This window comes from Saccopteryx leptura, chromosome 13, assembly GCF_036850995.1.
Source record: "Saccopteryx leptura isolate mSacLep1 chromosome 13, mSacLep1_pri_phased_curated, whole genome shotgun sequence".
Taxonomy (NCBI): Eukaryota; Metazoa; Chordata; class Mammalia; order Chiroptera; family Emballonuridae; genus Saccopteryx; species Saccopteryx leptura.
In genome coordinates this window covers 39889684-39914004 of record NC_089515.1, presented here as the reverse complement: position 1 = coordinate 39914004, position 24321 = coordinate 39889684, and the positions used below count along the sequence as shown (strand labels likewise).

Sequence of the window (24321 nt, the reverse complement as noted above, 5' to 3'; positions counted from 1 at the left end):
TCTCATCCAAGCACACCATATTTCACAATACTCCCCAACACCAGCATGCCTGCCAAGTCCTGCTTCCCATGGCAAATGCCAAAGCCACACTAAGACCCTTGTCTTCTGCCAGCTCTATCTGGAGGTGACGATGAGTGGAAACTCAGCCCCAACCTGGCTCCCCAGAGCCTGAGGTCAGTATGGTCTAGGAGAGCTTCTGAGAAAGCATCTTGCTCCCGGGTTTTCCTGCCCGGCCTGCTGCCTCGGGGGCTGGTCCTGTCCTGTGATGCCTCCTCCACACCCCCCACTCACCCTCACTCCCACACTCCTGGGTCAGGAGGTGGTTGGACCTCTTGTTCCATGTTTTTTATAAAAATCTTCCACAAATGCTATGAAGATTTCAAATTATAGCAGCCAAGCCTTCTCCATATCAAGATGAATGAACAACCAATAAACGTTTCCAGACTTCTGAGCGAGGAGCAGTTGTGGATTCGGTGATCTTATCCATTGAATGTGTCGGGAGAACTCTGTTGGTCCCAGTGGAGGCAGATTCAGAAGGGGGTGTGGACAGGAGACAGGGAAACCACAGGGGAGTCCCAGGTAGGCTCTGCGGACCGGAGGATTCACATTATCTGCACAGGCTTTGCAAGCAAGATGGGGCTAGGGCAGGCAGAGGCCCAGGCAACCCCACACGGTGAGAGCTCTGAAGTGCGCAGTTCTCTCCTACCTCTCTCTGATCCCCTGCAGAGCTCACTACCCTCCACACCCCACCACGGGCTGAGCGCAGGGCAGCCCACTTATGCCGTCTGCTGTCCCCACCCCCCATGGGCCAGCCTCCCAGCGGGGTGCAGGCAGGGTGGAGGGCCCAGAAGGGTGGGTCCTGGAGGGCCACCTAAGCCTTCCGGCACCGTCGCTGACTGACTCACCGGGATTTTATTCACTGAATTTATTGGGGTATTTTAAAGTGGAGGAGTGATCTCGGCAAATTGTATTTTGGAAATTATTCTGACAGGAGTGTGGGGAGGACTGAGGGGACTGCCGCATTAGAGCCGGGCAGGGAGGCCAGTGCCTGGCACAGGAGATGGGGCGGCGTTTGGAGGGGAGGGCACAGGGGGGAGGTTGCTCTGTTGTTGTTGTTCCATGTGTTTGTTAAAACTGAGAAATGATTTTACATTACACTTAATGTGACATGTCACATGATATTCGTTTCAGGCGTCCAGCCCAGTGATTCACTGTCATGAAATGATCACAAGTTTAGTGAACGTCTATCACCTCATACATAGTCACAGAGGCTTTTCTTCTTGTGATGAGAACTTTGTTGTTGTTTTTCGCATTGCAAGTTTATGGAAACTTTAGCAGGCCCTGGCCAGTTGGCTCAGTGGTAGAGCATTGGTCCAGGGTATGGATGTCCCGGGTTCAATTCCTGGTCAGGGCCACAGGGGAAGAGCCCATCTGCTTCTCCACCCCTCTGCCCCTCTCTTCTCTCTCTCTCTCTCTTCCCCTCCTGCAGCCATGACTCAATTGGAGCAAGTTGGCCCCGGGCACTGAGGATGGCTTCATGGCCTCTGCCTCAAATGCTAAAAAGAGCTTGGTTGCTGAGCAGCAGAGCAATGCCCCAGATGGGCAGAGCATTGCCCCCTAGTGGGCTTGCCGGGTGGATCCTGGTCAGGGTGCATGTCGGAGTCTGTCTTTCTGCCTCTCCTCTTCTCACTGAATAAAAAAAAAACCCAAAAACTTTTGCAGTACAAATTATTTGTAGATTATCAAAAAAGATCCTCACTCAAATAAAGTACATGTTTTTCCTTTGTTTTGTTTGTTTTTCTTCTTTTCCAAATGAGAGGAGAAGAGAAAGAGAGACAGACTCCTGAATTCTCCCTGACACAGATCCACCTGGCAACCCCCATCTGGGGCTGATGCTCTGCCCATCTGGGGCCAAGCTTGCAACCAAGCTAGTTTTAGCACCTTAGGCAGATGTTCCACGGAGCCATCCTCACTGCCTGGGACCAACTCACTCTAACCAATGTAGCTGTGCTGCAGGAGGGGAAGTGAGAGAGAGAAAGGGGAGGAGGAGAGGAAGAGAAGCAGATAGTCACTTCTCCTGTGTACCCTGACTGGGAATTGAACCCAGGACATCCACACACTGGGCCAATGCTCTACCACTGAACCAACTGGCCAGGGGCTGATTTTTCCTATTTTAAAGGACAAATATAAAATAAATTAAAAACAATGAAAAGAGGAAACAACATAAAGGAGACTTCTCAGCAAGTCTCTGAAACAAAATTTGAGACAGGACGGAAGTTAATTTGTACAACTCACTCATCGACTTTTGTCTGCCTCAGCTCCAGGGCTTGATTCATGATCAAAAAAATTTTTTTTAATTTTTATCATGTTCACGGTCAGGTTTTTTTAACCCTGTGAATTTGGTTTTCTTCTTCCACTGAAGACATGGTCTTCTCAGCTTTTTTATTTTTTATTGTGAAAGACTTTAATTCACTGCCTTGACTACTTTGTTTTATTTTTTTTTAAGTGTGAGGAGGGGAGACAGAGAGAGAGACAGACTCCCACATGTACCCCAACCAGGGTCTACTCGGCAACCGTCATCTGGGACCGATTCTCTAATTAATTAATTAATAGAGCTACTTTTAGCACCTGAGACCAACTCTTGAACCAATCAAGCCACTGACTGCAAGAGGGGAAGAGAGAGAAAAAGGGGACAGGATGGGGAAGAGAGAGAAAAGGGGGAAAAGAAGGGGAAGAGAAGCAGATGGTCACGTCTCATGCGTGCCCTGACCAGAGATCAAACCCAGCATGTCTGCAAGCCAGGCTGATGCTCTATCCACTGAGCAACAGGCCAGGGCCTGTTTTATTCTTCAGAATGGCCTGCAGAAGCTGTGAGGTGAGGCAGGGCCAGCTGACAGGTCTCTGCAGTTGTGGGAGCTGTGATGAGAATGTTTAGGAGCTACGCTCTTAGATGTGGCATTTTAAGGACCTACAGTCACTCAGAGCTGGCAACTGACCAGATGCAGGGAGAGAAGGGAGGTGCTGAGATGACTCATGAGCTCCGTGTTAAGTGACCGGTGGCATATACTTACCACACCCAGAGTTCACAAATGTCCTCAACCCTACTCCCAAGGGGGACACTCTCAGTGGCCTGTGCACATAGTGGACACAATCACTACACAACAGCTAAAATACTGGAACACACTGGTGGTTCCCAGGAGAAATCTTGCCTGTGGGTCTGATTATTTAACTATAATTGTACATTTTCTTCCCCCAAAAGAAATCATTTGCTAATGTTTAAAAATATGGGGCCCTGGCAGGTTGGCTCAGTGGATATAGCATCAGCCGTGTGTGTGGACGTCCCAGGTTCGATCCCTGGTCAGGACACACACGAGAAGCGACCATCTGCTTCTCTTCCCCTCCCTTTACCTCTTCTCCTCTCGTAGTCAGTGGCTTGATTGGTCCGAGCATGGCCGTGGGTGCTGAGGATAGCTTGGTTGATCCCTCCTCTCACTTAAAAAAAAAAAAAAGAGAGAGAGAGAGAGAAAGAAAAACGAAAAATATGGTGATTTCACCTAAAAAATAATCAGATTTCTGACTTCTCGGAGAAAGGAGACAATCAATATAGAACTACATCCCAGCAATAATTCTAAAACTAAGTGTGGCCACATACTGTTTAAAGGGCACATGCCCTGAAATTTTCTGTGTCCGTCCAAACACTACGAGAATTGATAGTGTGAGCCTGGCCCCTGGGAGCTGCACTGGGAGCTCACTAGTGATGAGTGACTAACTGTACAATTGGAAGGTAATCAATAACCAGGTGTATGGCCCTGTCCAGTGGCTCAGTAGATAGAATGTTGGCCCAGAGTATGGGCATCACAAGTTCAATTCCTGGTCAGGGCACACAAAAGAAGCAACTATTTGCTTCTTTTCCCCTCCATCTTCCTCTTCCTCTCCTGCAGCCACTGGCTCAATTGGTTCGAGCATGGCCTTTGGCACTGAGGATAGCTCCATTGGAGTGCCTCAGCCTCAGGTGCTAAAAATAGCACTGTACTTGAGCATCCACCCTAGACAGGATTTCCCAGTGGATACTGGTCAGGGCACATGTGGGAGTCTGCCTCACTATCTCCCCTCCTCTCACCTAAAAAAATAAAAATAAATAACCATGTATATTTATTACTGTTGTTGGAGTCTTCACAGTCTTGCTACAGAATGACATCAGGCTACAGCACATAAAAATATGCAAATAACTTTAAGGTAAAACAAAGCAAAGGGCACGTTGTCATCTCTGCGTTTTTTTTTTTTCTTTAAATTTTTCTTCTAATTAAAACAAAAAAAGGAATCACTTCTTGGTGGATGTGCATTGGGGGCATTTCTGTGCTTAGGAAGTCACCTGCCAGGGGAACAGTCCGCCTCCCCCAACCGAACATTCCGTGACAGACACAGAAGAACAAGGTCCTACATTACATACGTTCTCACCCGACATCAAGAACCACAAAAGAGTCTTAAGAAGCTCTTAATTTCAACATACCTCAAACCACATTCAAAGCAGTCATACTTGATGATCCACAGCAGACTTCCCGAGGAAATAATAAGCACGGACTCACAGTCTAATGATATCGAGTTTTAAACAAACTCTCCTTTGACTTTACGTAATGATTTATTTCCACCGATGGTTAGCCATGTCACATAGAAAAACATGGGTTTTGTGCCAACAACTCATCAAGAATATTACCAAGACCACATTTTAGGGGCATAGCCTTTAAGCAAACTCTCACAAGAAATATTATTTGATGGCTATAAAAGGAAGTAATGGGAGAAGCCAGCACTTTTTTTTTTTTAATCTCATGCCTGTCCTTTGGGGACTGGCTGATGGTGGCATGCCCTGGGCCACCCGTGGGTAAGTGTGCCACCCCGGGTGAAAGAGAGAAATCTGGGACATTCTGCACACCCGAGCCTGATGGCACTAAGTCTGGAAGAGCTGACAGCAAAATCTTAATTTCTTGACTAAACATGGGAGGGCAGTCTCCCTAGTGACATAGCCGTGGCCGCATGGAGATTGTCTGAGTTTTCCAGAGTTTGTCAGGGTTTTTTGCAACTTTAGCAAAGTCACATTTACTTAATCTGTCAACAACATTCACTGAGCCCAATTTAATCGCTGCTCTCAAGAAGATTAATCCACTTGGAAGATAAAGAAAAACTGGATTGCAAGCAGGCACAGCGTGCTCAAAGGACAAGGAAGGACAAGGACCTCAGCCTCGAGGTCACGGTGGTGTCCTGGGACAGAGTCACTGGAGCTGAATCCTGATGGATAAGCAAGAGCTTAGGAATATTCAGCAGTGAGCAGCTGAGCAAGAAGTCTCTAAAATATGAGGGGAAAGGGAAAAATACTCAGAAAAAAATCAAGTGGGCTGTATATAGAGTTATCCAAGGATACCTTCCACAGAGTGTACCATCTAAGTTAGATTTTTATCTCCCACTGTAAGGTGAGCTTAAATGTATACTAGCCATATTAAAGCACCTGCTGTGTACACACGTGGCCAGTGGCTACTGCATTAGTGCAAATTCAGAAAATTTTCACAATTACTGATACCATTGCTGTCTAATGGAATAGCAATGGTATAAATCAGGGGTTTTCAACCTTTTTTTTTTCATGGCACAAACACACACTAATTACTAAGGTCAGTGCCCGTGACTAAATACAACCATTTTCATCTCATGGCACAAATAAATTAGTTACTAAGGAAGAAGAGGTCAGGGCCCCTTTTTCTTTAGTAATTAGTTTATGAGTGCATGAGAAACAAAGGTTGAAAATCATTGGTATAATAACTGTTAAAAATATAGTCACAGTGGCTTGAATGGTCCGAGCAATTTGGCCCCAGCGCTGAGGATGGCTCCATGGCCTCGCCTCAGGTGCTGAAATGACTCCCTTCCGAGCAACAGAGCCGGGGCCCAGATGGGCGGAGCATTGCTCCCGAGTGGGCTTGCCGGGTGGATCCCAGTCAGGGCGTATGCGGGAGTCTGTCTCCCTGCCTCTCACTTAATAAAAATTTAAATATAAAAAAAAAAAATCTAAATATGGTCACAAAGTTGAGCCAAACCAAAAATTTTCTTGGAAAAAAAATGTGTACTGGTATGTGTGTATGTGCACACACACACACATATAGATGAGTAATTCAACCTTATATTAATCAATAATTTATTTGATTTAATCATGTTTAACTTTGAAGCCCCTTTGTCATGTCATTTTATTGTTTATACACTCAGTGTTGTCTTCAATTTCATCAACAGCCACAGCAAAAGTTATTTAATATGTGTTTGTTTCCTGCAATAAATTATCTTCTAAATAGTCTTTACCTCTTCAGGATAAACTTTGGTGTTATGATGTGGAATCTTCTCACATTTCTCATGTTATTATTGTTGAATTTTACTCCTTATACAAGGAGTGATCTATTCTAGGCTGGTGCTTGACCCAAAATGTTGTAGGCAGTTTCTTTTCAAGTGGATGGATTCTCACTTCTCAACTAGACACTACAGGTAAATGCCTTATATCCAGGGTTAGATGAGAAAGGGGTAGGCAGAGAATCAGACTGAAAATAATCCCAAAGAAAGAATATCACCTCTGCTGTCTTTCTTTCTTTCTTTCTTTCTTTCTTTCTTTCTTTCTTTCTTTCTTTCCTTCCTTCCTTCCTTCCTTGTTCTTTCTTTTAGCAAGTGAGTGAAAAAGAGAGAAAGAAAAAGAGAGAGGAAAATAGGAAGGGAGAGAGATGAGAAGCATCAACTTGTAGTTGCATCACTTTAGTTGGTCATCGATGGCTTTCTCATATGTGCCTTGACTTGGCGCTCAAGTCGAGCCTGTGACCCCCTTGATCAAGCCAGTGACCTTAGGTTCCAAAACCAGTGGCCTTTGGCCTCAAGCCAGCAACCATGGGATCATGTCAATAATCCTACGCTCAAGCCAGTTGACCTCTCACTCAAGCTGGTGAGCCTCTGCTCAAGCTAGCAACCTCAGGGTTTCGAACCTGGGTCCTCAACATCCCAAGTCGTGGCTCTATCCACTGTGCCACCACTGATCAGGCACCTTTGCTGTCTTGCCTCTGTCTTTATTCATGCTGCTGTATCAGAAAGTGAGTTTCCTGGTCATTACAGTCTCCAAAGCATATCCAGTGAATTTCCTGGGACAGCTGGTCAATTTCTTGGAAGGGACCCACACATGTTGGGGGAAAAAAAAATCTATATCCAAGAAAATCACAAATACCGGTAGGTGTTTGTTTGGTGTGGTCCCTCCTGTGTTTGATTTACCTGTTCCAGGAGCTTCCAAAGACTGCGGACCCACAGCAGCCAACAAGGCTCCAGGCAGAATCCTGCCCACCCCCCTGGCTTTGAGACGTTGGTGTAAGGCCAGCAGACATCTGGCTCAGCCTCTAACCGACTGCATGACCTCCCACACTTGGGTAAGCCAGCATATTACTTTTTTTCTTTTGCCTGCAATAATATAAAACACGAAAATGTTAATGACCTTGAATCTGTATTCCTCAGTGACTCAAGGCCACAATCCAGTCCCCTAGTATCTTCGCCCACTGAGTTTGCACCCTCCAGGCATCACCTCCTCTCAGAAACCTGACCTGACTTCAGTGGATGATTGAAGAGCAAACCAGGTGATCATTAGGTGAATGTCTCTCTCACCAACTAGACTGTAAACTCCGTAACATCTGGGATATGATGTAGGTTTATCTGCCAACCTCTCTCTAGCACTTAGCACGGGACCCCAACGTACATGAGGCGTTTTGTGAAAACAGCGAAGGAACGAACGCATGAATAATTTCGTTAGTAAGCAAACAAAGGCCCAGAGTTCATACTTTTAATAAGGAATGGATTTGGAGAAACAGTCATATCCTGAATCAATGAGTCAAGCAATTAAAATTTCTCCAATACGGGAGAACTCGACAAAGCAGTCTGGAAGAGAGGGGTCAGCGTCCAGATCTGGGAGTTTTTCCTCTTCTGTTTATTGCCTTTATTTCTGTCCTTCCCCGAGTCAGCTGCTGGATTCTGGTCAGGATGCCAAACGATGCCGCGGAACCCACCAGGGAGAAACGCACCCCACCCAAGTCCTTGACCAGCGTGGGCTTCCAGGGGCCCATTTCTTTATTGCTGGAGTTCAGCCTCTTTTCATTAGTATTTCAGCAGCCACTTAGGGGAACGCGCTCCGCCCCTGCACAGTAGGGAAGCTGTCTTGTGTGGAGCTGGTCTGAGTTAGCGGGTATGTTGTCATTGATTAAGAAACAAACCCCTCAAGTTCATAATAGCTGGTACATGTGTGATTCTGGGTCAGCTTGAAACCATATCCACTGGCTTCAAAATCCGTGTGGAAATTTGGGGATTTGGAAAGCCGGGAGAGTGGAGGAACTAATTAACACACAAATAAGCCAAACCCAAGCCTCCAGAAGTCTGGTTTTACACTAAACTGGCCCTTCACATCTTTCCCAAGGACACAACAAAGGAAGCCAAATAAATAGATAACTTCAACATTAGGGACACAAGCTGTTAGAGCTGGGGAGGGACTGTCTGGCTTATCATTTCTATAGCCCACAAAACAAAGGCCCAGGAGGAACAGCTACACAGTCAACTTGGTGACAGAGGGCTCAGATGAGAGCTCAGGTATCTTTTCTTCTTCTTCTTTTCTAAGTGAGAAGAGGGGAGACAGAGAGACAGACTCCTGCCTGCATGCGCCCTGACCGGGATCCCTCTGACGACCCCCATCTGGGGTTTATGCTTTGCCCATCTGGGGCCATGCTTGCAACCAAGTTATTTTTAATGTCTGAGGTGGTGGCTCTACAAAGCCATCCTCAGCACTTGAGGCTGACTGCTTGAACCAATTGAGCCTTGGCTGCAGGAGGGAGGGAGGAAGAGAGAGAGAGAAAGAGAGAGAGAGAGAGAGAGAGAGAGATAAAGAAGGCTGAGGAGAGGGCTGGAGAAGCAGACGGGCACTTCTCCTGTGTGCCCTGACCAGGAATCAAATCCAGGACATCCACACGCTGAGTCAATGCTCTATCACTGAGCTAACCAGGCAGGGCAAAGAACTCAGGTATTCTTTGCACTAACTACAATGTTCATTTGCCTGAATGACTTCTCCACAGCCATGTTCCTGCCTTGCACCTTTTGCCACTACTTATGCTACATGTCTAAGCCAGATGTGTCCCTTTAAAATGTAATTTCACATTTGTCAGACTCACCCACTATTCAGACTAGTCTGTGTATTCCAAATCTCCCTAGGACAAAGTTCAAAGTCTTTAGCTTGGCAGTCAGGACCCTCCAACTTCTGCCTCCTACCAACACCTCCCACATGTCCTCCTGCTGTGCTTTCCACAGGTAACTGCTGCTCAGATTCAGTTGTTCTGGAATAATGCTGGCTATGTGACCCTGGCTGATTGGCTCAGTGATAGAGCATTGGCCCAGTGTATGGATATCTTGGATTCAATTCCCAGTCAGGGCACACAGGAGAAATGATCATCTGTTTCTCCATCCCTGGCCCTTCTCTCTCTCTCTCTCTCTCTTCTCCTTTCACAGGCATGGCTCCATTGATTCGAGTGCATCGGCCCCAGGCACTGAGGATAGTTCCATGGAGCCTCTGCCTCAGGCAATAAAAATAACTCAGTTGTGAGCATGGCCCCAGATGGGCAGAGCACTGGCCCCAGACAGGGGTTGGGTTGCTGAGTAGATTACAGTATGGGTGCATGCAGGAGTCTATCTCCCCTCCTCTCACTTGAAAAAGAAGAAAAAGAAAAATATGCTGGCTAGGCAAACATTGGCTTGTGCCAGTCTCCCTGTGGTGACAGATAACTTCCCAGAATTTCCGTCCATGAAGCCCCATGGCCTCCAGGGCAGGAGTACTCTCACATGGCCATCAGCCGTGTCTACGAGAGCCCACATCCAGGACTAACTGAAGCTAAGGTCTAAAGGCTCGGCCACCTCGGTCTAACCCAGGCAACTCTAAAGGCTGACTCGTTCCCGAGCTCCCTGTGGCTGTGCCGAGGCTGCACCCAGGTCTGCATTTACAGCTGGACTTCGTCCTCTGCCCCATCCTACGTCCTTCCCTCCCTTGCAGGGGTGTCGATCCGAAAGGAACTCCGACACAAACATACTGCACGCTATACTCCTCTCAGAGTCTGCCCCCAGGAAACCCCAACACAGAACACCCCCCGCCCCAAAATCCTTCCCCATCCGCTTTCAGGGTCCACTCTCCAGGCCCTTCCTTCCCAGAAGTTCCGCAGTACACGCCAATCATTTCACTCCTGTCACCATGCATTCCTAGAACCACCCAGGATACCGGTTATTTCCTGGCTACATAAAGACAGAAGTATCCAGCTCGTAGTTACACCTGTCTGCATCCCCATGCCATGTGCACGGCGAGCGAGCAACGTGTGGTGACAATACAGATAATGAATCCATTCCAATCCACACGTCGTTCCTCTTTTCCACCTGGACCACGGTTCCTCGAGAGCAGCGCACAGCTCTCCCCACGTCCTTCGTAAAATGACCAGTCACCTTCACGCACGACCCTCTTTAGAATGAAGGTGAACAGATTTGCTTGTGTAGTCTCTCAGGAGAGGAGGTGAGCGTGGACGGGAAGCAGAAGAAATGTTTTGTTTCAGGGGAATGTCAGAGGGGAATGCAGTACAGGGTCTTTCTTCCACGCCTGGAGACTTCAGAGGACGCTGAGCAGATCCTTGCTGAGAGCTGCCACTCGGGTGCCAGGGAGTCTGGTCTGCCAGACCTGACGGCCACCCCCGCAAGCTGTCCGGGTCCATCCGGAAGGACCGGCGCTCCAGAGTCGGAGCCGCTTCCCCACCCTTACAGAGCGCAGCATAACCATTCCCGTTGTTGCCTCCTCTCAAAGAACAATGGATGCGTGGGAGACGCGGGTTTGCCTTAATGAAAAACGAACCGGATCAGAAGAGTAGACAAAAAACAAACAAAGCCCCACCACGCGCTCTCCTGGCCAAGTCTTGAATTTGAGACACATAAGCATGTTCTCAAAAGCAATAAGGAACCTACTCACCACCCCACCCCCCGGAAATGTAAACGCTAACCTGGGATAACGTCCTCCAGCGAGGATCCCTTCTGGGCGCGGAGTGGGGAGAGGCGGCGGCGGCAGCCGCGCGCTGACACGTGTGGACAGATCTGGCCGCGGCCCCGACAGGAAACCCAGAGTGGGAAAGGGATCTCCTGCCAGGGCAGGAAGTCCACACACTACTGCTGCCTGGAAGTGCCAGAGAACGAAATGTTGTTTCAACACTCTTTCCAAGTGAGGAGAGAGGAAGTGAAAGATGAACAGGAGAGAAAAGCCAAACAGGAACAGGGGGGGGGGGGGGGGGGGGGCTGGAAACCTCAGGAATGGTCACAACGACAGGCTCTCTCAGCTGACCAAACTTCAGAGGCCACGTGGCCAGAGGGCAGCGCCATACTTCCTGAGGTGACGATGTCCACCTGACATCTTGACCACATGCCCGTTGGCGTCCTCTGAAGCCCCATCCTGCCCATCACTTCTGTTCACTCGGGGCATTTTGTTAGGGTCCAGACAGAGATAAATGTAGAGAATGTTCCAAGTCCTTCCATTTCCCCACAGAAAATCGAGGCCCAAGCTTCGCTTTCCATCATCAGGAAGTATTTCATTCCATCGGGACTGGTAAGTAAGGAAACGTCCTATTTTACTTTACTTGGTAAAAAATGAGGAACTACCTGAAGCATCCTGTTTTGACTTTATCACGTGACTGTCACTGTACAGATCGTTCCTGGGACCCAATGTCCTTTATAACATGTCCTGCACAACAGTCAGGAGCACAGACTTGCAAGTCAAACAGGCCTCAGCTGATACACTGTCACCCAGGGGTGGCGAGTCTGTCCAATTATTTAGCCTGTCTCAGTCAAACTTTCCCATGGGTGTGACAAACACAGGATTTGGGTCAGACACGAATAGGAGACCCCCAACCTCCACCCCCCTCTTTTTGGTTGCTATCAGAATTCCAGGTGGTGACTTCCAATTCAATGTGACAATCTTATTCCCACTTTGCCAGTCTTCCCTGCATTCTTAGGTGGCCATGTGACCCAGTTGTGGCCAACGACACATAAGAGGACACGTGCCCTAGGTGTTCTAGGCAAACGCTGCTTTTCTGGTTCATGGGACATGCGTGGTTCCATCCCTCTTCTCTCCCTCTTTCCTTCTTGGACCTCAGTGTGGTGCTGAAGCTGCCAGAGCCATCTCACAGTGACAAGACATGGCCAGCATACTGGGATCAAAGAACAGAGACAGAGTCTGGGTCTGACACCATGTCACTGAGCTACAGTATCAGCCTGTTTGTGTAAGCAGCTGTTGGTCTGGGGTTATGTTCTCACAGCTGGAACACAACTGACATAGGGTTGTTGCAAAGATTGAAGAAGTTATCATATGAGCCTGACCAGGCAGTAATGCAGTGGATAGAGGGTCAGCCTGGGACACTGAGGACCCAGGTTTGAAACCCTGAGGTCACCATCTTGAGTGTGGGATCACAGACATGACCCCACGGTCACTGACTTGAAGCCCAAGGTCGCTGAATTGAACCCAAGGTCACTGGCTTGGCTGGATTCCACTGGACAAGACACACATGAGAAAGCAATCAATGAATAACTAAGGTGCTGCAACTATAAGATGATGCTTCTTATCCCTCTACCTTCCTGTCTCTGTCTCTCTCACTAAAAAAAAAAAAAAAAGAAAGAAAAGAAGATATCATATGAAAGATGAAAGTCGCTGGGTAAAGTCGCTGGCCCATCCTAGGTGTGTCTGCCCTAAAGCCTGCTTTCCTGCTACGGCAGCAGGCGCTGTGTAAACCCCGTTCATGCATAATCCAGTGTCACTCTGCACACTGCTATTTCACCTACCAGTGCAAGCAGCTCCATGTATCCAACGCACACTCTAGCATTACAAGAATGGCCTCTTTGGAAGGCACATGCCGGAGATCTCAAGCACGGAGTCCTGTTCACATACTGCTGACTGGAAGCAAGGCACAGGGACAGTGCCCTCAGGGTCCCTGAGAGAAGCATGGGGAGTTCTTGCTCATTATACCTAACTAAAATGGACAGGACTCTACTTTACCCAGAGTTGAGAGAATAAAGAAAATTCTGAAATTGCAAGTATGTCATTTAGAACAGTGGTCCCCAACCCCTGGGCCACGGACCAGTACCAGTCTGTGGGCCATTTGGTACCAGTCGGCAGAGAAAGAATAAATAATTTACATTATTTCCATTTTATTTATATTTAAGTCTGAACGATGTTTTATTTTTAAAAAATGACCAGATTCCCTCTGTTACATCCGTCTAAAAGATTCACTCTTGACGCTTGTCTCGGTCACGTGATACATTTATCCGTCCCACCCTAAAGGCCGGTCCATGAAAATATTTTCTGACATTAAACCGGTCCGTGGCCCAAAAAAGGTTGGGACCACTGATTTAGAACACAAAGACTGCGGGGTGTCCTTGGCAAAAATGAAGTCACAGCTGTGGTTCGTCACCTGCCCTGCGGGGACGTTCCTCTTTTCTAGGATGATGATGGTTCTCTATGCCGCAAACATGAGCATTCTATAGAAAGTAGGTTTTCCCCTGAGGTATTATTATTTTACTTTATCATTATTACATATAATAATATTATCAATGTTATTACAAATAGTATAATAATATATAATAAAACAATCATTTATATTTCCATTATTACATTATTATGTATAACATAGTATTCTATGTTAGAAATGTTAAAATATATAATAAAACAATTATTACCACCTATTATTTTCATTATTTATTATTATTATTAAAGTGTGTCCCATTAGGTATTTTTATTATTTGTATTAAAGAAATATTTGCTTGTTAAACCCATCCATGTTATAAACACCAGTTATTACGCTTTTCGTATTCTCAGCCAACCTCCTCATACCACTATAACATCTCTGTTATATTTGAAGGCATGAAAATTGCAACTCACACCTGCCTTTCAGTTTGTTCTCCTCAGCTCCCCCCAACGGCCAGCAGAGAAATCAAACAGTTATAATAAATGTCAAACTCATTACAAATGCAGGTGCTTTTGTGCAGGAAAATAAAAGTACACTACTCAAAAGGCAAGGGAAAGCACACTTTTTAAAATGTTGTTATAATCAGCCCTGGCCGGATAGCTTGGCTGGTTAGAGCATCATCCTCAAGTGCAGAGGTGGCCAATTTGATCCCCATTCAGGGCATATACAGGAACAGATCAATATTCCTGTGTGTCTCTCTCTCCTTTCCTCCTTCTAAAATCAATGAAAAAAACATTTTTAAAAATGTTATTAAGATCACAGTGTGGTGACTGCCAGGAGGGGTGGGGAGGTAGAGAAAAGTGGGGAAGGGGATAAATGGTGATGGACAAATACTTGAGTTGGGGGTGAACACACAGTACGGTGTATGGAGATACATTGTAGAACTGGGCACCTGAGAGCTGTGTCATTATATTAACTAGTGTCACCCTAATAAATTCAATAAAAAGAAAAAAGAGTTGTTAAAGTCAAAAGCAAACGAACGTTAGGTAGATTTCAGTTTTTTGCTCATTTAAATTCAAGGCAAATGGACACAATGGCAGAAGAAATACAAAGGGAATGATGAGGTAACAAACTCTTGCTACAGTGTAGGTAAAGTTAGGATGCACAGTTACAGTGCCTTGGGCGAATAAACAACCAAGTCTAAGCAGTAGCAAAGAGAAAAGCAAACATATAAACCCGGTCCCATAAGAAACCCGTGGCAAACATTAAAGCTTCTTCCAGAATGCTGATGAACAGGATGTGGACATTAAGCAACCAGAGCCAGAAAATAGTACGTGTGGTGATCAAAGAACAACATCCTAACAAACAAACAAACAAAAAAACAAACAAAAAAACCCGTTTTTTTGTTGTTGTTTTTTTTCCTTTTTATTTTATTTATTTTTATTATTAATTTTAATGGGGTGACATTGATAAATCAGGGTACATATGTTCAGAGAAAACATCTCTAAAGATACCGTTTTTAATTGTACTAGAAACTTTGCTTAGCTGGCGTCAGATTTCTACACACAGAATGAAAAGGTTCATTTCAGGCAAAATCACTAAAAAGAAACCCTCATGAGAAACCTCACAGGCAAGAGTTCTAAAATACAAAGATTTAGAATTTAATCCTACAAGCTGCCAGATAGGAAAAACATAGCTGAGTACAAACTAAGAAAATTGTTCAGGCCAAAGATGATTTTATTGTTTTCATCTGTTATTCTACTTTGCTACTCCTAATTTTGTATTTTAACATCAAGGCTTTTTAAGTATTGTGTTTTAATTATTTTCCAGATAACTTACAATCACAGATTTTATTTCTTCCTTGACTCAACAATTGGCTTAGGAGAGAGGCTTATTGCAATTTACAAATAGCTGTATATACTTAATTTCTACTTTTGCTACATGTCTTGTTTTAATTGCATTGATATAAAAACGAGGTATATATCTCTGATATGGGACATTTATAGCTTTTCCTTGTGAACTAATATATTGTAATTTTTTAGACCTTTCCCATGGAGTTATTGAAAAGAAGACATGTTTTCTGCTTGGAAAGCATATAATTCAATATACATCTATTAGATCAACTGTGTTGAATATCTTTCAAATGATAACCATCTTGTTGAATTCACTTTTTTAATTCCAATAGTTTTTGAGTTGATTTTCTTACATTTTAGATTGATCACAATTTCTTCACATAATTATAGTTTCGTCTCTTCCTTTGTGCTCTTTATCCCACCTATTGCTTTTTCTTTTCTTATTGCATTGGCTAGGTGTGCCAGTTTAACACTCAGATTTATCATATGATACTACTATCCCCTTCCACATTTCTTATTTTTTCTTTTTTCTTTTATTTTTATGACAGAGACAGAAAGAGAGACAGAGAGAGGGACAGATAGGGACAGAGAAGCAGGAAGGGAGAGAGATGAGAAGCATCAATTCTTCTTTGCAGCACCTTAGTAGTTGTTCAGTGACTGCTTTCTCATATGTGCCTTAACCACAGGCTAAAGCAGAATGAGTGACCCCTTGCTCAGGCAAGAAAAATCTCTTAACGAATATTATCAACCAGCATCTTAGTGTTACTATAATCTTATTGAAATGTAGAAGGGGAGCCTGACCAGGTGGTGATGCAGTGGATAGAGCATTGGACTGGGATGCAGAGAACCCAGGTTCAAAACCCAAAGGTTGCCGGCTTTAGCGCAGGGCTGCTGGTTTGAGCATGGAATCATAGACATGAACCCGAGGTTGCTGGCTTGAGCAAGGGGTCACTCACTCTGTAGAACACCCCCCCCCCCCGTCAAGGCACATATGAGAAAGCAATCAATGAACAACTAAGGTGCCACAACAAAGAATTGATGCTTCTCATCTCTCTCCTTTCCTGTCTGTCCCTATCTGTCCCTCTGTCTCTCTGTCTCTGTCACAAAAAAAGAGAGATTTTCTTTGTAGTCTTATTGTGCTAAAAAGTTATCGATTGGTATTTTATGAAGAATTTTACTACATGCCTTCCTGACAACTATTGAGACAATTCTACAATCTGTTAATGATTGAATTTCTTTTTAAGTGAGAAGAGGGAGATAGAAAGATAGACTTCTTCCTGCATGTTCCCTGATCGGAATTCACCCAGCAAGCCCCATCTGAGGCCAATGCTCAAATCAACTGAGCTATCATCAGAGCCTGAGGCTAACACTTGAACCAACCGACCCACTGGTGGTGAGAGGGGAAGAGAGAGAGAAAGGGGAGAAGGAGGGAGAGAGGGAGGGGAAAAGAAGCAGATGGTTGCTTCTCCAGTGTTCCCTGACTGGGGATCAAACCCGGGACTTCTGCATGTCAGGCTGAGGCTCTATCCACTGAGCTAACTACTACTAATACAGCTATCTACTGTAATCATGACAAGTTTAAATTACTTTTTCACCTAGGACAAACCACACTTGGTCACCTAAAAAGAAAAAAATTGCTAGGTTCCATTTATTAATATTTTATTTAGAATTTTAGCATTTGGTTCATGACATTAGAGTATAGTTCCCCTTTCTGGGTTATCTTTGATATTTTATTATCTGTATTACATAGGCTTTTAGAAGGCTTCCTATCTCTTTCTCTGCCCTAGAAAGTTTATATTATTAATTTTTTTTTTTTTTTGCAAAACATATGCCAAGAACTTTTTTCACCTGTAAAGAACCCACATAATGCATTGTCAATTGTTGCCATAAAAATTACTATCAGGCTTAATGTTATTATCAGTTTACAATCTATATTTTATAAACTGTGTCAAGCTGTAGAAAAGCATTATCATAAAACAAACCAAAAAAAAGTAACAATTCTTGCTTCAGAGACTCCCTGTTCCTCTATACTGAGAGGGTCACCACACTTTCCCCAGTCTCAACACCAACTTTTAATTTCATGTCTGCCTGCAAGATATACTCCTCATATGCCATTCCAGACATGTCACCAGCAGGAAGGGGTCCCTGGACCATGTTGTGGTTGTCCAGGTCACTTTCCCGCCTTTTCCTGGGCACTAAGCCAAACAAATGATCTAAAGCATTCAAAAGAGATGTCAAAATGAATACGTTTTCACTCATGTGAAATTCAGGATCACGCACTCTGTTTTATGAAGTATGAGTACTATCGACAAACTAAAGGATATTTTAAAATAAAGTCATCCCCTGTAAATTTAGAGAAACACCATTTTGTCCAAACCGTGAGATAGCTTCCATCAGACAAAGCTCGGCGAGTATGGCACAACTGTTTGAAAGATTTGCAGTAAGCCTGACCTGTGGTGGCGCAGTGGGCTGAAGTATCGACCTGGAATGCCGAGGTCACCAGTCCGAAATCCCGGGCACATGTGGGAGTTGATGCTTCCTGCTCCTCTCCCCTTCTCCATCTCTCTCTCTCTCTCTCTCTCTCTCTCTCTCTCTCTCTCTCTCCCCCCTCTAAAGTGAGTAAAGTCTTTAAAAATTAAAAAAAAGAAAAGAAAATGAAAGATTTGCAGTAAAATGTGGCACACAGCAGAGTGAGTTGTTTCCCAAATCTCTAGACCCGCACACTGTCTCTGGTGAATCAAGATGATATTAAATTCCACCCACAGAATGTGTGCAGCCCACAAAAACGTCCAAGTGCCGTGAACTTAGCACCAGGCCCCAATTTCCAATCACACCTAGAAGCGACTCCGTCACTCCCCACCAAGGTCAGCACCCATGTGGAAGACACCCATGCCTAAGTCCCTCATCCCACGGAGACAGCTGTCCTCTCCACTTATTTCTGCTCTGTCAACACCTCCACCATGGCGTCCCCTTAAGATTAGTTCGGTTCATTTGCCTCCCCTGCTGAGTCGGGGGCTCGCAGCAAACAGAAGCTGTCCTGTTACTCATTTCACCCCCACAAGCTATCTGGCTGAAGGGCAGATTCAGTGCATTTTTGTCCAGAAGAGTTGAAGGAGACATTTTACATCACACCTCCCATTTTCCTCTTGCAAGTACACCCAGCCAGTAAATTTAACGAAACACACAAAAAATGGTTAAGATGTGGCAGGTTGTAATAAATGCCAGCGCAGGAATTCCAGAAACGTGTGTTTCCCCAAAACAATGAAGCATTGTGCTCTCTCCAAAGGCCATCACTTACCCAGTCCGTTCTGACAGATTCCAATGAACCAAATGTCATGTATGACAATATCCATTACCTGTGCTCACAGTATCCATTACCTGTCCAAGTGACACCATCTCCTAAACTGGCAGTTTCTAAAGGAACTTACTCCTTTAACACACACAAAAAAAGACCAGCAGGCACATGTGATGTTCTGTTGGAAATCTCGTCCTACACAAGAAGCAGAAAGATAATCTAGCACAAACAAAGAGAAGTCCATAAATTCCACGAAACGTCAATGGAATAAAACGAATGGGTTTATGGAATATAATCAACTGGTTAAAACAGAGCTGCTATTGTTTTTACAGATTCTAATATGTTTCTAATCCAAACTCATTAATAAATGTAAAAGCAATAGCTCAGGTATATACATCATTGCCCATTATTCTTCAAACAGAATAGAATTTTCTGGGAAAAATCTATTTTTAAGAAATAACACTGATTCTAACCTGTTCATTTAAATCCCATGTATGCTTTGGTCTGACCAAGAAGTGTAGTAGATGGGTGAAATATACAATATACAGTGATGACTCATTGATCGGACACCAGTCAGGAAATGAGTTCTTCTCCCGGAAATGAACGGTTCTCCCTTCAGCATACCACTTTCAGTTTAACTCTTTTTAAATGTTAAGAATCCATCACAGCCTTTAAGGAAGAGACCTGGAAAATAAATCTAACACCTTCTCTGTGCTCGGCTACATTTCTGGAAATTCCCATCCCTATAAACGCCATGAGTCAGTCTGCTGTGACGCTCCATGCTGTAGCCTCTGGGCTTTGGGGTCCACGGGGCTGGCTTCTGCTCTGCTGTGAAGCTGTACTGTGGCTCTTCTTTCTGTAATATATTCTGATCAGAGCTCTACTCTTTTTAAATATTTTATTTATTGATTTTAGTGAGAGAGGAAGGAAGAGAGAGAGAGAAAGGAGCATCGATCTGTTCCTGTACGTGCTGTGACCAAGGATTGAACTGGCAACCTCTGCGCTTCAGGACAACGCTCTAACCCACTGAGCCACCCAGCCAGCGCATGCTGTGGTTTCTTTTACACTCATCTCCAACCAGCTCCTGCCCTCCTCCCCCACCCCTTGCCCAGGCCCAGGCCCAGGAGGAGCCTCCAGCCTCAGCCCTCCTCAGGTTACCTCCTAGGTTTTGGGTGTCACTTCTGATTCCACCCTGTAGGTGGTATTCCTGGAGTTTTGCCTGTAAAATGGATTGGTTGGTGCATCCTAGGTGACTAGTGCTCTTGGTCTTAGCAACTAACACCGTCTCTGGGCAGTCTGTATTCATAAGTGACTCAGTATCTTCTATAATGTTTCATGCCTTTCTGTAAATAAGATTTTTTATTTCAGTTTTTAGACGTTATCCATCTCTTAAAGAAAAACAATTAGGACCTGCAGGTTACCTCCACTAGGTTACCTGCTCTGTGACAACTCTGTCCTTGAGAGATTAAAGGAAAAACCATAGTCCTAGGTGATCTTTTTCAAATTGAGCTCCACAGAAGCGCAGTATTTACTCCCAGTGAATTTTTAATGCAGACTATCCATTTCAGAAATACTCTGAAAAATTAAGCATATTATGGCATATCTGAGGGTAGGGACACCCTACATCCAAATGAGATCCCTACTCCCTTTTGTATTTGTGTTGACGATTGTTTTCAAGTTGATCACCCAGAGTGACTGGGTTTGACGTTCAAGGCAATCCTTCTCTCATGCTAGGCTGCGAGTTCTCAGGTTTGAGTGTTATTGTAGGGGAACATTGCTAGGGGTTTCCCTGCCCAAATCAAACATCTCCAACCTCAATTCTTCGTACCTTCTTAATCACAAAAATTATTCTATTAAAGAATTTAACATGAGCCATTTTATTTTATTTTATTTTATTTTATTTTTATTTATTTATTTTTTTTACAGAGACAGAGAATGAGTCAGAGAGAGGGATAGACAGGGACAGACAGGAATGGAGAGAGATGAGAAGCATCAATCATTAGTTTTTCATTGCACGTTGCAACACCTTAGTTGTTCATTGATTGCTTTCTCATATGTGCCTTGACCGTGGGCCTTCAGCAGACCAAGTAACCCCTTGCTCGAGCCAGTGACCTTGGGTCCAAGCTGGTGAGCTTTGCTCAAACCAGATGAGTCTGCACTCAAGCTGGCGACCTCGGGGTCTTGAACCTGGGTCCTTCCGCATCCCAGTCCGACGCTCTAGCCACTGTGCCACCTCCTGGTCAGGCTAACATGAGCCATTTTAATGAGTTAAATTATGGTTTCTTTTTTCTTTTCTTTCTTTTTCTTTTTTAAGTGAAAGGAGGGGAGATAGGGAGGCAGACTCCTGTATGTGCCCCAACTAGGATCCACCCAACAGCCCCCATCTAGGGCCAATGCTCAGACCAACCAAGCTATCCTCAGCACTTGGGGCTGATGCTCCAATGAACTGAGCCACTGACTGTGGGAGGGGAAGAGAGAGAAGGGGGAGAGTAGGGAGGAAGAGAAGCAGATGGTCGTTTCTCATGTTTGCCCTGACCAGAAATCAATCCCAGGACATCCATACACCATGCTGATGCTCTATCCATTGAGCATCCAATGAGTCAGGAACTTGATAAACATTTCAAACCTTCTAAGTAGTCAAACTCTTCATTTTCTATTCATTGTAAGCTTCTCCATCAGAAATATTTCTCATAGTCTTTTTATGATTTTTATAGTCTTTTTATGATTTTTATGGTTTATTTTTTATTTAACTCTTCAATCCATCTAGAATTTTTTTTTTGGCATATGGTACAGATTTAAATTAATTTTCTCTAAATAATTAACCAGTAGTCCTAATACTACTTATTGGATATATTAAATGTTTATCTTAACTGAAGCACTTGAGGTTATAGGTTTACCTCTCAACATAAATTTGTTACATTATAATTTTTTGACATAGTCTCATTTTTATTTCCTACAAAGTAATTATTTCTCATTTCCTCCCTGATCAATATTGCTTTAGAAAAACAGAATATTTAAAATTTCTAAGTGTTTATAGATGTTTGCTTTAAATGTATTCTCTTACTGTTTGTTTGGATTACTTAGACTCAGAGAATAGAATCTGTATTAACCTCCACATCTTAATTTTTCTATTTCTGCATTTCCTAAATTCTCTTTTTTTTAATTAGAATGTACTACACCTTAGAGTCAACATGTTCATTCAGTGATATTTTTGGAATTTTTTTCACAAAAGCATTTAGTAAATCACTGTTGTCTTACAGAATTTTTGTCATGTCTTCTTCTCTACCAGCTGATGTCTTTGCTCTTTTTTTTTTTTTTTTACAGAGACAGAGAGTGAGTCAGAGAGAGGGATAGACAGGGACAGACAGACAGGAACGGAGAGAGATGAGAAGCATCAATCATTAGTTTTTCATTGCGCGTTGCAATACCTTAGTTGTTCATTGATTGCTTTCTCATATGTGCCTTGACCGCGGGCCTTCAGCAGACCGAGTAGCTCCTTGCTGGAGCCAGCGACCTTGGGTTCAAGCTGGTGGGCTTTTTGCTCAAACCAGATGAGCCTGCGCTCAAGCTGGCGACCTCGGGGTCTCGAACCTGGTCCTCTGCATCCCAGTCCGACGCTCTATCCACTGCGCCACTGCCTGGTCAGGCTCTTTGCTCATTTTTGAGGACACGGTGGGCTCTCTGAGGTCTGTGTAATAGCCACCATCTCCTCCTCATGACTTTGCTTCCCTGCCCTTTTTCTCTGTTTCTGAACTTCTGATATTTGTTTTCCCAGGGTCAGTTTTCTGCTGAATCCAGAATGCTTGGTACCCCTGCACCTTGACTTCATTTACACGACGCCTCCCCTTCTCCAGGCTCGGCTCAGCTCTGCCTGCTGTGCCACCTGATGGTCCAGGCCAGTCTCACAGAGACGTCCTCTCAGAAACAAGTCAGGTCCTTGTAAATCTATTCTGCAGGGAGGGAACATCTAACTAAGAGTGTTTAGAGAACTGGAGGTCCCCTCCTCTCACACTGCAGAACATTTTATAGGTTCCGTGATGTCCCTTGTTTAGACTTCTTTTTATTATTATTATTTAAGTTGATTTTAGAGAATGAAGAAAGGAGAAAGAGAGAGAGAAAAACATCAGTTTGTTGTTGCACCTATTATGAATTCATTGGTTGACTCCTGTGTTTACTCTGACCAGGGAGCAAACCTGCAACCTTGGTGTATCAGGACAATGCTCAAACCAGCCAGGGCTAGACTTCTTTAAAGAGATTAATCTATCTAGAATTTAGAATTGGATTATAATGGAACAGGAGTTGAATGGAGTGGAGGATGCTGGGGGGGGGGTCTCTTGGGGAAAGTCACCTTATTCACCCCTATTCTTGACTAAGAGCTCTCTGCGTCTGAAACACCAGTGTGTGCCCATGGGACAACATGACCATGAAGTCCACCACCAATAAATGCCCACGACCGTGAAGACCACCAGATGTTCTATGGCACTGCTGGCCCCATGACTCTGGTTGTTTCTATTTTTTTTTTTTTTTTTGTATTTTTCTGAAGCTGGAAATGGGGAGAGACAGTCAGACAGACTCCCGCATGCACCCGACTGGGATCCACCCAGCACGCACACCAGGGGCGACGCTCTGCCCACCAAGGGGCGATGCTCTGCCCCTCCGGGGCGTCACTCTGTTGCGACCAGAGCCACTCCAGCGCCTGGGGCAGAGGCCAAGGAGCCATCCCCAGCACCCGGGCCATCTTTGCTCCAATGGAGCCTCAGCTGCGGGAGGGGAAGAGAGAGGCAAAGAGGAAGGAGAGGGGGAGGGGTGGAGAAGCAGATGGGCGCTTCTCCTGTGTGCCCTGGCAGGGAATCGAACCCGGGACTTCTGCACGGCAGGCTGACGCTCTACCACTGAGCCAACAGGCCAGGGCCTTGGTTGTTTCTAATATTTCCAGCACTGATGTAGACAGCACAGCCACACCAGGTCACAAATGGCAGACAAAACAGAACATCAGGGCAACAACCTCTGTCAGCCAAGTGTCCCAATCCCAGGGAGTGGTGACTTCACCAACTTAAAAAGTATCTATGTTGCTTCTCAGTGAATTCTAACATTAAAAAATTAAAATATAAAAACTGCTAACTACACTGCACAGGAAAATAAAATGATTTGCTATGCTCATCATCTTAACCTAGGAAAGAACAGAATGTATTTTGCATTTATTTTTTTAGGCCGCTTCCTCTGATATTCTACAACAAAACTTGGCAGGTTTTAATGAAGTTTGTTTTTTTTTTTTAACTTAAAAACTATGAGTGGGCTATTTTAAGGCTGACAACTAAGAAGAAAATATGCTTTTAAAACCTTTTGGTGAAAGGTTTACACCAAGTTCATGACATTATAAACCCAGGTCTTCAATGAGTTGAACTTGGGACACATCTAATGTGCTAAGAACACTGGCTTATAATGGGGCAGGAAATTCAGCCTCTTCAAGTTAGACACAGAATAGACTCTTGTGAAACATGCTCATGTCAGCACAGTTCTACTGCCAACAGCAAGGCACACACTGTCTTTAGTTTAGTGCTCAGCATAGCTGGTCAGACTGTGATGCCCACCAACACAGACTAACCCTTGTGAACGCTGGCATCCAAAATGCCTTTGTCGCCCATCTCTAAATAAC

The 24321-nt window shown here is 44.6% G+C and overlaps 1 protein-coding gene and 1 non-coding gene across 2 annotated transcripts in view; both read right to left on the bottom strand.

The window, feature by feature from the left end:
• The window catches only part of ADAMTSL3 (ADAMTS like 3), a 251753-nt gene that overhangs the window by 173658 nt on the left and 53774 nt on the right, over positions 1–24321 (bottom strand). The window lies entirely within an intron of this gene.
• On the bottom strand, positions 23502–23577 carry TRNAG-GCC (transfer RNA glycine (anticodon GCC)). Its single transcript has one exon. It is a non-coding gene; the product is annotated as a tRNA-Gly (tRNA).